Below are 12,622 nucleotides of genomic sequence, written 5' to 3' on the forward strand. Positions count from 1 at the left end.
ACGAAACAAACATATGAAATTAGCGTTGTCGCGTACTAACTGTTTTGGAATTTTGGAAAACGTTTGAGCTAGGTAGAAACAATCCATTCCTTTGTGACGACCTTGCGTGAAAAAGTTGCGAATTTCATTTTGATTTTCCAGGATGGCGTCGTCGAACACAACGACTGAATTTTCACGACAATCGTCGAGTGGTTTTATTTCCGAGGCGAACGTTCCAATGTCCAGACCATCGTACAGTTTCATCAGTTGCTGGTATTTGGATTGCTCCAAACTTTTCGAGAACACGTACAGGTGCCTGTTCTTCCAATCTAACCAATTCGGTGCGAGGAGAAAATTGTCCACGAGCAGTGTCGTTTTCCCACACCCCGAAGGACCTACGATCAGACAGCGGATGCTGTCGGGAAGCAACTCGCCGTTCTTTTTTTTTCTCGTTTGACTTTCCGGATCCGGTAGACGCTTCACCACGTTCCACGTACTCACAAGATCACTTCGCTCGCGTCGATCCAACTCTTTTCCGGAAGTCCCAGCCATTTGACAAACAGTTTGTCACCTTTCCTACGCAATACTTTCTCGATGAGGTACGTGTCGGGGTGTTTCGTTTTAGAGAGTTCCTCTTCGTAAAATCTTCCTTTCAAAATCTCGCCGCTACTATCTTTTATTATATACGTGTGTCGGTTTCCGGGTAAAACTCGAACCACCGTAAAGAGTTCCGTGCTCCAATTTTTTGTGAATCCCTTCTCGAAGGTGCGTTTGAATTTGCTGATCCTCACCTGGTCTCCAATTTTGTATTTAGCTTTTTTTGTCGTGGGTGTGTACTTTGGACAGTAAACTGTAGAAATTAAACGCTGCTCGTCGGACTTGGTAACGTCGGCTGGCTTCATGCCTATCGTTCTGTGTACCGTATCATTATAGGTGTCGACGAGTTCCGGCAGGATGTCGACCCATTTGTAATTTCCCCGAAGCGTGAATCGTTTCCACATGTGTGTTTTCAAGGTTCGATTGAATCTTTCCACGATGCTGGCTTTGATGTGACTGAAGCTCGAATAATGTCGAATCTTGTGTTTTTGAATAAATTTTTGGAATACGGCGTTGTAAAATTCCTTCCCCTTGTCTGTTTGCAGAAACCGTGGTCGTCTGCCGCCGCTTTCGCGAAAAATTGTCTTGAATGCTTCCGTGACGCATGTTCCCGTTTTCGCCTTCAAAGGTAGAGCTCATGCGAATTTCGAAAACGTGTCTATGACGGTGAGAAGGTACTTGTTGCCCTTGTTCAATTTATGCACGTTTTTCAAATTGCCGCTACTCATCTCCACGAGGTCACTTTGCCAGAGGTCGTCGATGCCCTTGGTTACCACAGCCAAACGTTCGTAGTTACGGCGTGCAGGTTTATGCAATTCTTCGACGATGGCTTGTCTAGACATTTTTTTAGAGATTACGTTTCAAGAGAAGCACAAGCGTGATGGGATTCAAAGAGGGTGGCACTTCGCTCGTGTTTTGAATGATCAGCTTATCGCCGGCACTCACGTCGAAAACGGTAAGATCTTCGTCTTCGTGTATTTCATATATGTTGCGCGTTTCGTTCCAACGTGCCAGAGGAATGTTTCCTGCTTTCTGGACACCACGATTCGATATCAAAGTCATGGTAGGAACGCTAGCTTTTCTACCGTGAGACCAGTATGAAAATTCGTTTATCTGAATCGTGGTATCGAGGAGAAACTTGTAGTACGGATGATAAGGATGTAACATGTACAGTTTGTTACCTTCGACGAACGTGGAGATTCTCTGTTGATTGGGTACGCTGTTGATTTCGATGGCTTGCAGAGAATGCAGTTTAGCGAATTTAGTGTCGACGCCGAGCAGATTACTGTGAACTTGTCCGAGTTTATTTTCGATGGGCAGCAAATACTCGACTATGCTATCCGTTACGGCAGAAAACGACGGTTTGATTTTCACTTCCACGTTCAACTGCTTGTAGTTTTCGTTGAGTTCTTGCAGCTTGGCACCGAAAGAGGCCAGCGTCGATTCCTGCGTGGATTCCAGCACTCCAACTTGATCTCTGATGTTGACGACAATGTTCTGAAGGTTCTCGACTTGATTCAATTTCGAGCTCTTCTCAGTAAGATCATTCACGATACTTCGCATCTCTGTAAACTGCGTGTGAAGGTCGGCGACGCTCTGGGAAGTGGGCAGCGTCGACACCAGCGAACTAATTTCGTCCCGAATCTGTTCCACGTTCGCCGTTTCCGTTTCCAGTCGTTTCAGCATTCGAGATATGTTCCTTTTCAAAGCGTGCAATTCTTTGGAGGTGGGGAGATTGGCCACCCTACTCTCGAGATCGCTCAATGAACTTTTGATGTCGCTCGATTCGGATAGTGCCGTCACCGCCGTTTTCAATTTTTCCAAATCTTCGCTCGAAGGCACGCTTGTCCGTAACGATTCCAAGTCACCCTGTATGTTGTCCAGTACGTGATGAAAATGAGCAAGATTGGATTCGACGTTTAAATTTTCTAAATATTCGATTTTATGCTGAACCGTGCTCAACGTGTCTTGAATGCTCGTCAACGCTCTCGCTTCAGCGTGAATATTTTTAATTTCTTCGTTGATCAATTCCAAGGACGCCTGAAGCGTAGCGATGGTGGTTTGAATGTGTTCGAAATTTTGATAGGCCTCCAATTGAATTTTTATTTTCGCGACGCTTTTACCGATGACCTGCAGTTCGTCCGACGATGGTAGGTTCGTCATGGTATCTTCCAAAGTCTGTAACTTGGATTTAATTTCTTCCAACGTGCCGGTGAATTCTTCTTGTAATTTGGAAACAACGACATGCAAGCGTTCTGCGTCTATATCGTTCACCACGGTTTGAAGTTCGGAGAAATTCTTTTCTATTGCGGAAGTTCGTTCTTCGATTTCGAGTTTCAATTTTTCCAAATCTTCATTTTTCGATTGAAATTGCTGTAATTTGGCCAAATCATTTTGAAGCGAATCCACGCTCAACTGTATATTTTGAACGCTGTCGTAAGAAGGTACGTCGACATAATTTTTTATCAGCGTCTTCAGTTCGGAATCGATTTTCAGAATGGGGTCGAGACATTGCGTTTGGAGCGTAGCGATTTCCGACTCTAAACTTTTGTTTAAGGTTTCCTGCAAAGCGATCAAATCGGTCCTCAACTTCTTAACTCGAACGTCCAGCATGAGAATCTCTTCTGCATGGTCTACACGCTTGGTGTTGCCGAAAATGTCGTTAGGCATTTTTGGTTAACGGTTATTTATAATAGGATAGACGATTCGTAATTCTACGAAGAGAGGAATAAGTTTGTCGTAATCTCCGAGAAGTTCCATGTAAAGATAATCTCCTGCAGAAACATCGTACGTAATGTTAGAAAGCATCTTGTCGTGCTTGATTCGAAAAATATTCTTGCCGGTAGAAATTTTGATTTCGCCTGCGTTTTCCGGATTCACGGTGATTTGAAGTTTCCCGTCGATCGGAATTTCGTAGAAATGTAAATTGTTATTAAAAACATGAAACATCTTGCCCACATCGTCATTCAGTTTCGTCCAAATGCTGTTGAGGTGAATGATCAACAGACCGTTGAGTTTAGGTAACACGGAAGGTAAGACTTCATGATCTGGTATGGTTTCCATAATGATCTGTTTTTTGAAACCGAACAAATTCATAGGCATGCTGGTTATTTAAGAATACGGTCAAAGTTTTTTTTGTAATGACAGTCAAAGTGTTTTTTTTTGTTTTGTTTTGTTTTTATGAATCTTCTGTTGAAGATGGACATATGTTGCAGGTTTTGCTTTCTGCTAAGCGATAGTGCCCCCACGGCAATGTGTGAATACCACACTCGAGGACGCACCTCTTATCGTCGTTGGGATCCAGCGCAATTTTTCTAACTTTGTTTGTGGTGATGATATGGTCGACGCTCTGGATGCGCTGTTCTGCTCTTAGAACCGACGACCTGGTCTTGAGGCAATCGACGAAGTCCTCGAATGTGAGATGCTCCCGAACCACCTGTCTGCCGACACCCTTGGCCTTCTTGGTAACGCTGCCCTCAGCTTTGATGGCATAGGCCTTGGCGCGAAGACCTGCAAACTCGAGAATTACATCACCGTCCTTCTCGTCTTTGAGTTTGCCAGGCACTTTTTTGTTGCGGGGCAGGATACCATACTTGTTTTGCTGGGCATAGCCCGAGGTGTCGAAGAGGTTAACCAAAGATGGAGCTGTGGCTATATCCCCGTACGCATCGTCCGTGCGAACGTGGTACACCAAGCTGTCCGTGTCCGTGTAGAGTAGGCTAATATTGTCGTTATAGTGCTGGCGTAGTTTCCCATAATATATTTGAAACATGTGCAGCTTGCTCAGGTCTAATACTGAGGCGCCAACATAAATTGGCTTGTTGAGCTTCACCTCGCTCTTCCTCATATGCACCAGAGCAAGCTGTTCGTTATATATGGTCCTCGATTTGAATAACGGGTTTGCTACGAGCCTGCGACATTGTGCTTTGTTTGATATTAGCCTCACATCTACACGATTCCGTACATTCTCCATGGTTTTCCCGAACACCGCATTGTTCATAAGCTTGAAGAAATCCTTATCAAGCTCGGACGTGGCTGCGGTGCGGTGTTTCGCGTTGACTTCAATATATGGACGCAACCACGGAGAATGCTCGAACTTGAGGATGCAGTGAACTGCGTGGACCGCGACCCCTCGCTGCATCAGCCACCGGAGATTCTGGTAGTGCAGGACGTAATTCTTCTTGGGCTCGAAATCCATGACGAGCTTCTTCTGGTTGGAATCCGGTGGACACTTCAACTCGGGTGCAGGGGGAAGATCGCTGAACAAATCCTGCAGCTTCTCGGAGAACTCAAGGTCCACCTCGGCGAAGAACCCATGTTCCGAATCGTCGAAACCTTCAACGTCAAAGTTGGAGAGGTCAGCCCACTCGAAGCCTCTAAAGGGGAGTGGCTGCATCATGGAGTGCCCGTAGAGGTTATTGACGTCCGTGTACATGATGTAGCTGGACGGTTGTGAGGGGTCGTAGCCGGTGGCCATGTGGTGATTGTTGGCGCGCGAGTGTCGCTGCGACACCTGGACCATTCCACCCCGCACGGCACGTTCCACAAACAGCACCATGTTCACGTCCGAAAGAAGCTCCAGCTCGATCTTCGTCACCAGAAACATGGCTGACCACGCCAGTCCGGGGAGACTGTAGAAGTAGGCAGGGTCCAGCTGGTAGATCTTTATTGCGGTCGCACGGAACGTCTGGAACACGTCGGCGAGGAGCGTCACATCAAGTCTGAGGTAGGCGTCGTGGTAGTCCCCGAGAGTTCGACAGCCCAGCTCGCGCCACATGGACTGGGCATGGTGATATTCTTCGTCGGTGATGTTCGAGCCGCGTAGCTGACTGTAGAACTTCGCCTGGGGAGGTAGCGACGTCTCTGCGAACTTGGAAGGGTCTGTGATGTATTCGTAGGGATAGACCCCCTTACGCTTGAAGAGGCCGGCGTCCAAGTTCGGAAAGTTTCCGGAGGTAATGAGCATTTGCTCGTCGCTAAGCTTCCCTGCGAGAGCATCGAGGCTGGCCGGGAGGAACCTCAGGGAGTCGAGGAAGCGAAGCTCGACGGTAGAGTGTGAACCTGAGATTCGCACCCACTTGCTCAAGCTAATGTAACGCTCCTCGTTCTGCGCCAGGACGTTGATTCGCATGTCGTCGTACCCAAAGTGAGGCACCAGATGGTGGAAGTCGTATCCCGAGCCATTATGAAAAAACACAGGGATAAATCGCGGGTCCCGGGCCATGAGGTTGCATCCGTTGCACCAAGGACCAACATACCTACCGTTAAAGTGATCATGATGTTGGACTTTACGGTTGTTGGCGGTGTACTCCTTGATGCAGACAGGGCAAGCGATGGCCTCGTCGTGTCTACGTTGATCGTCGGGAAGACAGTGGGAGCATAGACTTGGGGGCCAACAGTACCTTCCCTATCTCGTTGGCCTCGACAACCATCCTCTCGAGGAAGTGTTTGGCTGCGTCGGGGCCACGGTACACGTAGGGCTCGGGGGCGATGTGCTGGTCTCGTCGCACCACAACGTATGCATAACTCGAAGCCTCGTGGAGTTGGTAAGGGGTGGTGGAAGAAACTTCAGGGTCAGGATCGCAAGTGGACAGGGGTTTGAGGAAGGCCTCGAAATCCGCGATGATGATAGCGGGGTGCTCCACCATAGCACCGTGCATGTGGAAACGCTCCACGGTGCCAGGTTTGGGCAAGACTGCCATACCCGGCTCGTTGTTACTACAGTAGAACTTGTGGCGAGCGAGCTTCTCTGCAGCGATGTTGGGACCTCTGATGTGCTGATAATCCTGCTGTTTTTGATTGTCAAAAGTGAACAGGCACCTTCGACAAACTTCTATGCTACCATCATGCTTGCTTTTTTGGCTCGACACCAACCGGGAGAGCGAGCGAATGAGGGTGTAGTGGTGATGGGTCTCGTTCTTGATCAGTAGGAGATGGATTTCTCGAGCATCATTGTTGTCTACCTCGCTCACGCAAATAGGGTACACCGCATTTTTGTCAGTGAGACCGTAAACGTTGATAGCCAACCGCGCACGAACCTCAAACTTTCGAATGTCCGAAAGCGCCACCGGGTAGTCGATCCCAGCCATCGCAACTTCCAGCTCTGCCTCGTAGGGTAGGTAGTGGTTAACTCGGTGTGGTTGGTTTTTCCAGTGGACAGGGTGTAATGCTGCCAGAACACACCATACGAAGCACTTGGCGTCACTGTTCTGAATGTTCAGGACGACCTTCTTTGCCGCAATAGTAGGTGGTAAGGGGACGTAGCTGGAGGCGGAGAGAGGCACGAACTTACAAAGTTTGACGCACAGTTCGTGAGGCTCGCCACACAGCGAACCCCCCGAGCCTTTAGCTTCATGTTCTTCTTGTTTCGCCACCAGCTCCTCGGCAAACTGGTTGTAGATGACCTCGAGGTTGTCGACATCCGCCAGATGCAGCGTCTTCGCCTTGGTGTTGTGGCAGAAGCTGTAAATTTCATCAGACGGCTTCTTGTACTGGCAACGTAGCGATGCGTAGAATTTGGTGGAGTGCGTTGCAAGCGCATCACCGAGGATGGAAATGATTTTGGCTTGCACGTTCTCCAAAAAGCTACGCACGCCGCATGAGCCCTCCGAAGTGAGGACAAAGTCCTCTAACAACCGCTCGAAAGCAGTCTGGTTCGCTTTCGCCACAGGCTTGACGCGTTTGGCGGGTGGTGCATTGATGGAGGCTGCTTCTGCCTTCCTCTTGGTGGAGGTCGAAGGCTGGGCCCCAGATGTATTTTTGCCTAGACAATTAAGCTTATGCTTCTCGACATACGCAATTGTGATCTGTATATTGCATCCGGAACATAGTTCAGTGGCAGCTAAATGCTTGCCTGGCACGCAGGTACGACAATGTCTTGCAAAACGTTTGCTTGATATGGTTCTCTTGCACACAGGACAACTTTTCATGGAGCGCATTTTTTTTGGGGGGGTATGTTTATTTATATGTGATCTGTTGGTGGTAGAGTGTTTACAAAAAAAACGCCTTACGAGAAAAATTTTGTAGGATAATTCTAATTAGTGTTAGTTTGAGGGGTTTATTTATATATGGGTGGCGTTGTTTTCCTCAAATATGTAGAGGAAGCTCGCTTGTGTGATCTCCCGTTACATGTCCGCCTCCCGCCCCACTTCCCCTAGTTGTTATAAAATGGTGACGGAAGTGTGTACATGTTTCTTTTCTCCCCGTCTTTTTTTTTTTTTGGTTTATGAATAGAAGCAGGAAACTTGGTTCTGGCGGCATCAGTGATGGGTAATGTGAAAGTCTGTGACGGTCTAATATTAATGCCCTCAAGCTTCTAGTTTTATTAGTCGAGGAGTAATATGTAGGTTAACAACGTGGACTAGTAGAAATCCGCTCTGTCAGCATGAAATTCCATCATTATTGTTAGCTTTTAAAACAACAGGAAGTACATCCGCCACTGTGAATAGCCAGAAATGCTGCCCCTCCCAGTCATCCATCTCTCTTACAATAGCGTATGTGTGTTGGCAACTCTCTCTAGTTGCAGGTTTTTTTTTTTAGTTAACTCGTAATCCCCGTCAAAAACTACAGTAACATCATAATATCATATTGCACAGAAGAGGGAGGACATCGCTCACCACTGTTGCCAGCCATAAATCTCTCTCTCTCTTTTTTTATCTTACAGCAAAGTTGGCATCTCTATTTTTTTTAGTTGTAAGTAAATTGCCAACACACTCTAGTTAATAATGCTACATATTATACGCACACACATACTATATTACCATCCACCCATCTCTCTCTCTTTTACGGCAGTGCGTGTTTGTTGCCGGCTCTCCTTGTTTAGTGTGTGTAGGTTGGCAAAAATTGCTTTATGCACTGTAAGGCAAGCCTCAAGCAAAGTTGCCAGCTCCTTGCTTTAGGCTAGGTTAGACCAAGGAAAAAAAAAAGTTGTAGGTAGGCTGTCGGTTGTTTAACTCTTCTCTCTCTCTCTCCTCTCTCTTTTTTTGTAAAAGATTATGGCAAAAATACCAGTAGGTTGGCAACCTTGCTTTATGCACTGTAAGGCAAGTCTTAAGTAAACTTGCCAGCTCCTTGCTTTAGGTTAGGTTAGGTTAGGTTAGGTTAGGTTAGGTTAGGGTGGGTGTTGGCAGCTGTCGGTTGTTTAACTCTTCCCTCTCTCTCTCTCTCTCCTCTCTCTTTTTTTTGTAAAAAGCCATGGCAAAAGTACCAGTAGGTTGGCAACCTTGCTTTATGCACTGTAAGGCAAGCCTCAAGCAAGGTTGCCAGCTTCTTGCTTTAGGTTAGGTTAGACCAAAAACCTTGGTGATTTTTTTTCGAGTAAGATGTTGGTAATACTGTGTCCGAAAATAGGGGGGGGGGTTATGCCATACAAGAGCAAACCATTAAAGCAAGCCCCACCGAGCTTTACTTTCGGGTGTAGTGTTGGCAACACTGCAAGAAAAAAGTTGCCAGCTCCTTGCTTTAGGTTAGGTTAGACCAAAAACCTTGGTGATTTTTTCGAGTGAGGAGCTGGCAACACTGCAAGAAAAAGGTTGCCAGCTCCTTGCTTTAGGTTAGGTTAGACCAAAAACCTTGGTGATTTTTTCGAGTGAGGAGCTGGCAACACTGCGCCATCAAGTGAAGATCATGCCTTACGACAGAAATCCATAAGGAGCTCCTCACTTCAGCTCCTCACTTGAGGGCGCAGAACCGGGTTTATTGGACTACTAGTTATCTTGGAAACGGTGAGACTTAGGAAAAATCTGTTTGCGGATTCGTCATGTACGCCTATATGTAAGTAAAATATGAATAGAACCTATGCTCGGAAATCCAAAATGGCGACCGGAAGTGGGGTTATCTTTGAAACGGTAAGACTTAGAAAAAATCTGTTTGCGGATTCGTCACATACGCCTATATGTAAGTAAAATATGAATAGAACCTATGTTCGGAAATCCAAAATGGCGACCGGAAGTGGGGTTATCTTGGAAACGGTAAGACTTAGGAAAAATCTGTTTGGTGATTCATCAGGTACACCTATACGTGAGAAAAAGTATGAATAGAAGCTATGATCGGAAATCCAAAATGGCGACCGGAAGTGGGGTTATCTTGGAAACGGTAAGACTTAGGAAAAATCTGTTTGCGGATTCATCACGTACGCCTATATGTGAGAAAAAGTATGAATAGAACCTATGTTCGGAAATCCAAAATGGCGACCGGAAGTGGGGTTAGGGGCCAGGAATCTTAAAAAAAATATTATTTGTTTGTTTGTTTGCGTCACAATATAGGCGTGCACGCGCGTGTGTGTGGCACATCGTTCCCGAGAGAGAGGTTTACAAAGGTCACGATATACAAACATTTGACCGGGGCTTGGAAAATTACGATAAGGTGCATTCATCCTTCAAGAATAAGAGACTGCATTATTTACTCATCACGTTGTGTCAGCGCAATAAATGAGGCGCTGAACATAGAGAGAAAATGAGAGTTTTTGAGGTTTGGTGAACCTCAATTAATAAAAATAAGTTTTTGAGGTTTTGGTGAGCTCCAAATAATCAAAGTGAGTTTTTGATGTTTTGGTGCTGTTTTCTACGCTGTGAAACATCGTCAGCGCAATAAATAAGGCGCGGAACGTGGAGATAAAGTGAGTTTTTGAGGTTTGGCGAGCCCCACCGAGCCCCACCGAGCCCCATTTTCTGTTGGTGAACTGTCTAATCTGCACTACTAAAGTAAATAGTGAAAACTTTAGGCCCCGTCTCAGATAGCTCTCCCTTCTTCCTAGGACATATAAAAAACCCTTACGCTTCATTCTCCTTGTTCAAAGTAAATTTCTCGCTCTAATCTAATTGGGTATCTCAAAATCCTTTTTTCTTGTGTTCTCTGTCCTGTTCTGACATGCAAATGTTCTACCCTAAAACCCGCGCTACAGCATCCTGTGCTTTGGGGCAACCCTGAGCGGAATATTAATTGGGGCGGAAACCGGTTCTACAAGCGACGCATAGCTTGTAGTTTTACTTTTTATTTTACAAGTGTTTGTATTATTTTGTATTTATTGCGTTTTGTATCCCACATTTACTAAATTTTAACTTAGAGTTTTGTTTTTATTTAAATCTTTTCAAAAACATTAAAGAAAAAGTAGTTTTGGCTAAAAATTATTTTATAGTTTACGGCTTTCATATTTTTACTATGCTATTTATAGTTTTCTATTTCTAAATGTATTTGTTAAGTCAGGTTATGCCTGCTACGTAGGAAAGTTTGTATATTTTAGAGTTTGCTGAGTATTTTGTTACTCTTATACTTGGTAAATGTTTTCTAAATATATGCAGTAGGAGTAGTTATGTACCCCCGTTGAAGTCGATAAATCAATTGATTGGAAAAGATCGATCAAAGATCAATTGATGACGCAGCAGTTTTTTTTTCTTTTTTTTTTTTAAAAAGGGGCGGGGCTTATTTTGTAAGGATGAATTTGATTGGTCGTGACGTCATAAATGGGCAGGGCTTATTTTGTAAGGAGCGTTTTGATTGGTTGGAGGAATTCGGGTTTTTCCCGCGGGAGTTTCCGGCGTCTGAAAACAGATGGCGTTGATGAGTCAGAAAGTCTGGAGGAGGAAAAGTACGGGGTGACGGTTGGTTTTCTCGGAATTGGAGTACGTGTTTTCGGGGTCTGAAAACAGATGGCGTTGATGAGTCACGGGTTTTTCCAGTGACGGTTGGTCGGTAGTTTCCGGTGTCTGAAAACAGATGGCGTTGATGAGTCAGAAAGTCTGGGTTGGGAGGAGGAAAAGTTTTTGTTATGTTATTTTGGCATGTGACGTCATATATAAATTGGAGTACGTGTTTCCGGTGTTTGAAAACAGATGGCGTTGATGAGTTATTCTAGGGAATTCCAGGAATTGGGCGTGTCTGTTTTCTGTCTGAAAGGAACATGTTCGAACATGTTTTAGGTTGATGAGCCATTCTTGGAAATTCTTGGAATCGGGTGTGGTTATTTTCTGTCTGAAAGGAACATGTTCGAACATGTTTTAGGCTCGGTCTTCTAGAGGACTATTTGAAGTATGTTTAACGGAAATTTGACGTAGAAAAAAGGAAGGTATAAATAGAAGGGATACATGATAATAGCGTCATGCGAGGATGGATGTGTGCGGTACAAGACTGTCTGATAATGGCGTGAATTTCTACGAGGTTAGCTACGAGGAGTTCTGGGAACTTGTTCGATCTTGCGGCGACCTGGACAACGATCGAACGGCCCTGCATCGGGTGCTGAGTTATTTCCCGTTTATGTATGTAGCGATACCTGAATCTCCCTGGTGTGGATGTTACCTGTTCAACGGATTAGGAAAAGGAGTCCATCATCACTGCGAGACGTTGAAGGAGATAGAAGAGAGGAAAAGAAGAGCGGACGAGAGAACAGGATTTCCAAGTCACAGGTGTATGTGCGAACTTCGTCGCAGGAAGGAAGAGGATAAGATCGGTGAAGCTTTGAAGGAGAGAGTGAAAGAGTGGCTGTCTTTGTTGGCGAACAGAAATTCCTTGTGGTGTTCTGGCTGTGATCGTCCTTTGTTACGTAAATTAGAAGGACATCCCTGTTTCCCTGTGGTTCCTGCAGAAGGTTTCGGTGTCCGCAGACGTCTGTTCCCCGACGATCCTCTGGCTGTTCCTTTATCGCCGATACCTGGGACGCCGTCACCTACAGTATCCGATTACTTCACCTTTTATGACGTATGAGAGTGTTTACTTATCACGTCTGCAGGACTCACGCCGAGCCGTATGTTATCAATTACTTATCAGTGAATTCGAGATACAGAACATACAGAAAGTGGCCTATAGGATTACGTCAGACTCCGGAAGAATTAGTGACTGCAGGATTTTACTATTCAGGCTTTAGCGACAGAGTATTATGTTTTCATTGTTCGTACGGACTTTGCGATTGGACATCCAAAGATTGTCCGATTCTAGGACATTACATGTTGGTACCCCAGTGTCCTTTTATACAGAGTGTTGCGGCGTTACATCGTAACTCCAAGAGCTGCAAGTATTGCGACAGTATAGAGACTCTTGAGAAAACGTCCGATAA

Source organism: Lepisma saccharinum, chromosome 18, assembly GCF_977018435.1.
Source record: "Lepisma saccharinum chromosome 18, izLepSacc3.1, whole genome shotgun sequence".
Classification (NCBI taxonomy): Eukaryota; Metazoa; Arthropoda; class Insecta; order Zygentoma; family Lepismatidae; genus Lepisma; species Lepisma saccharinum.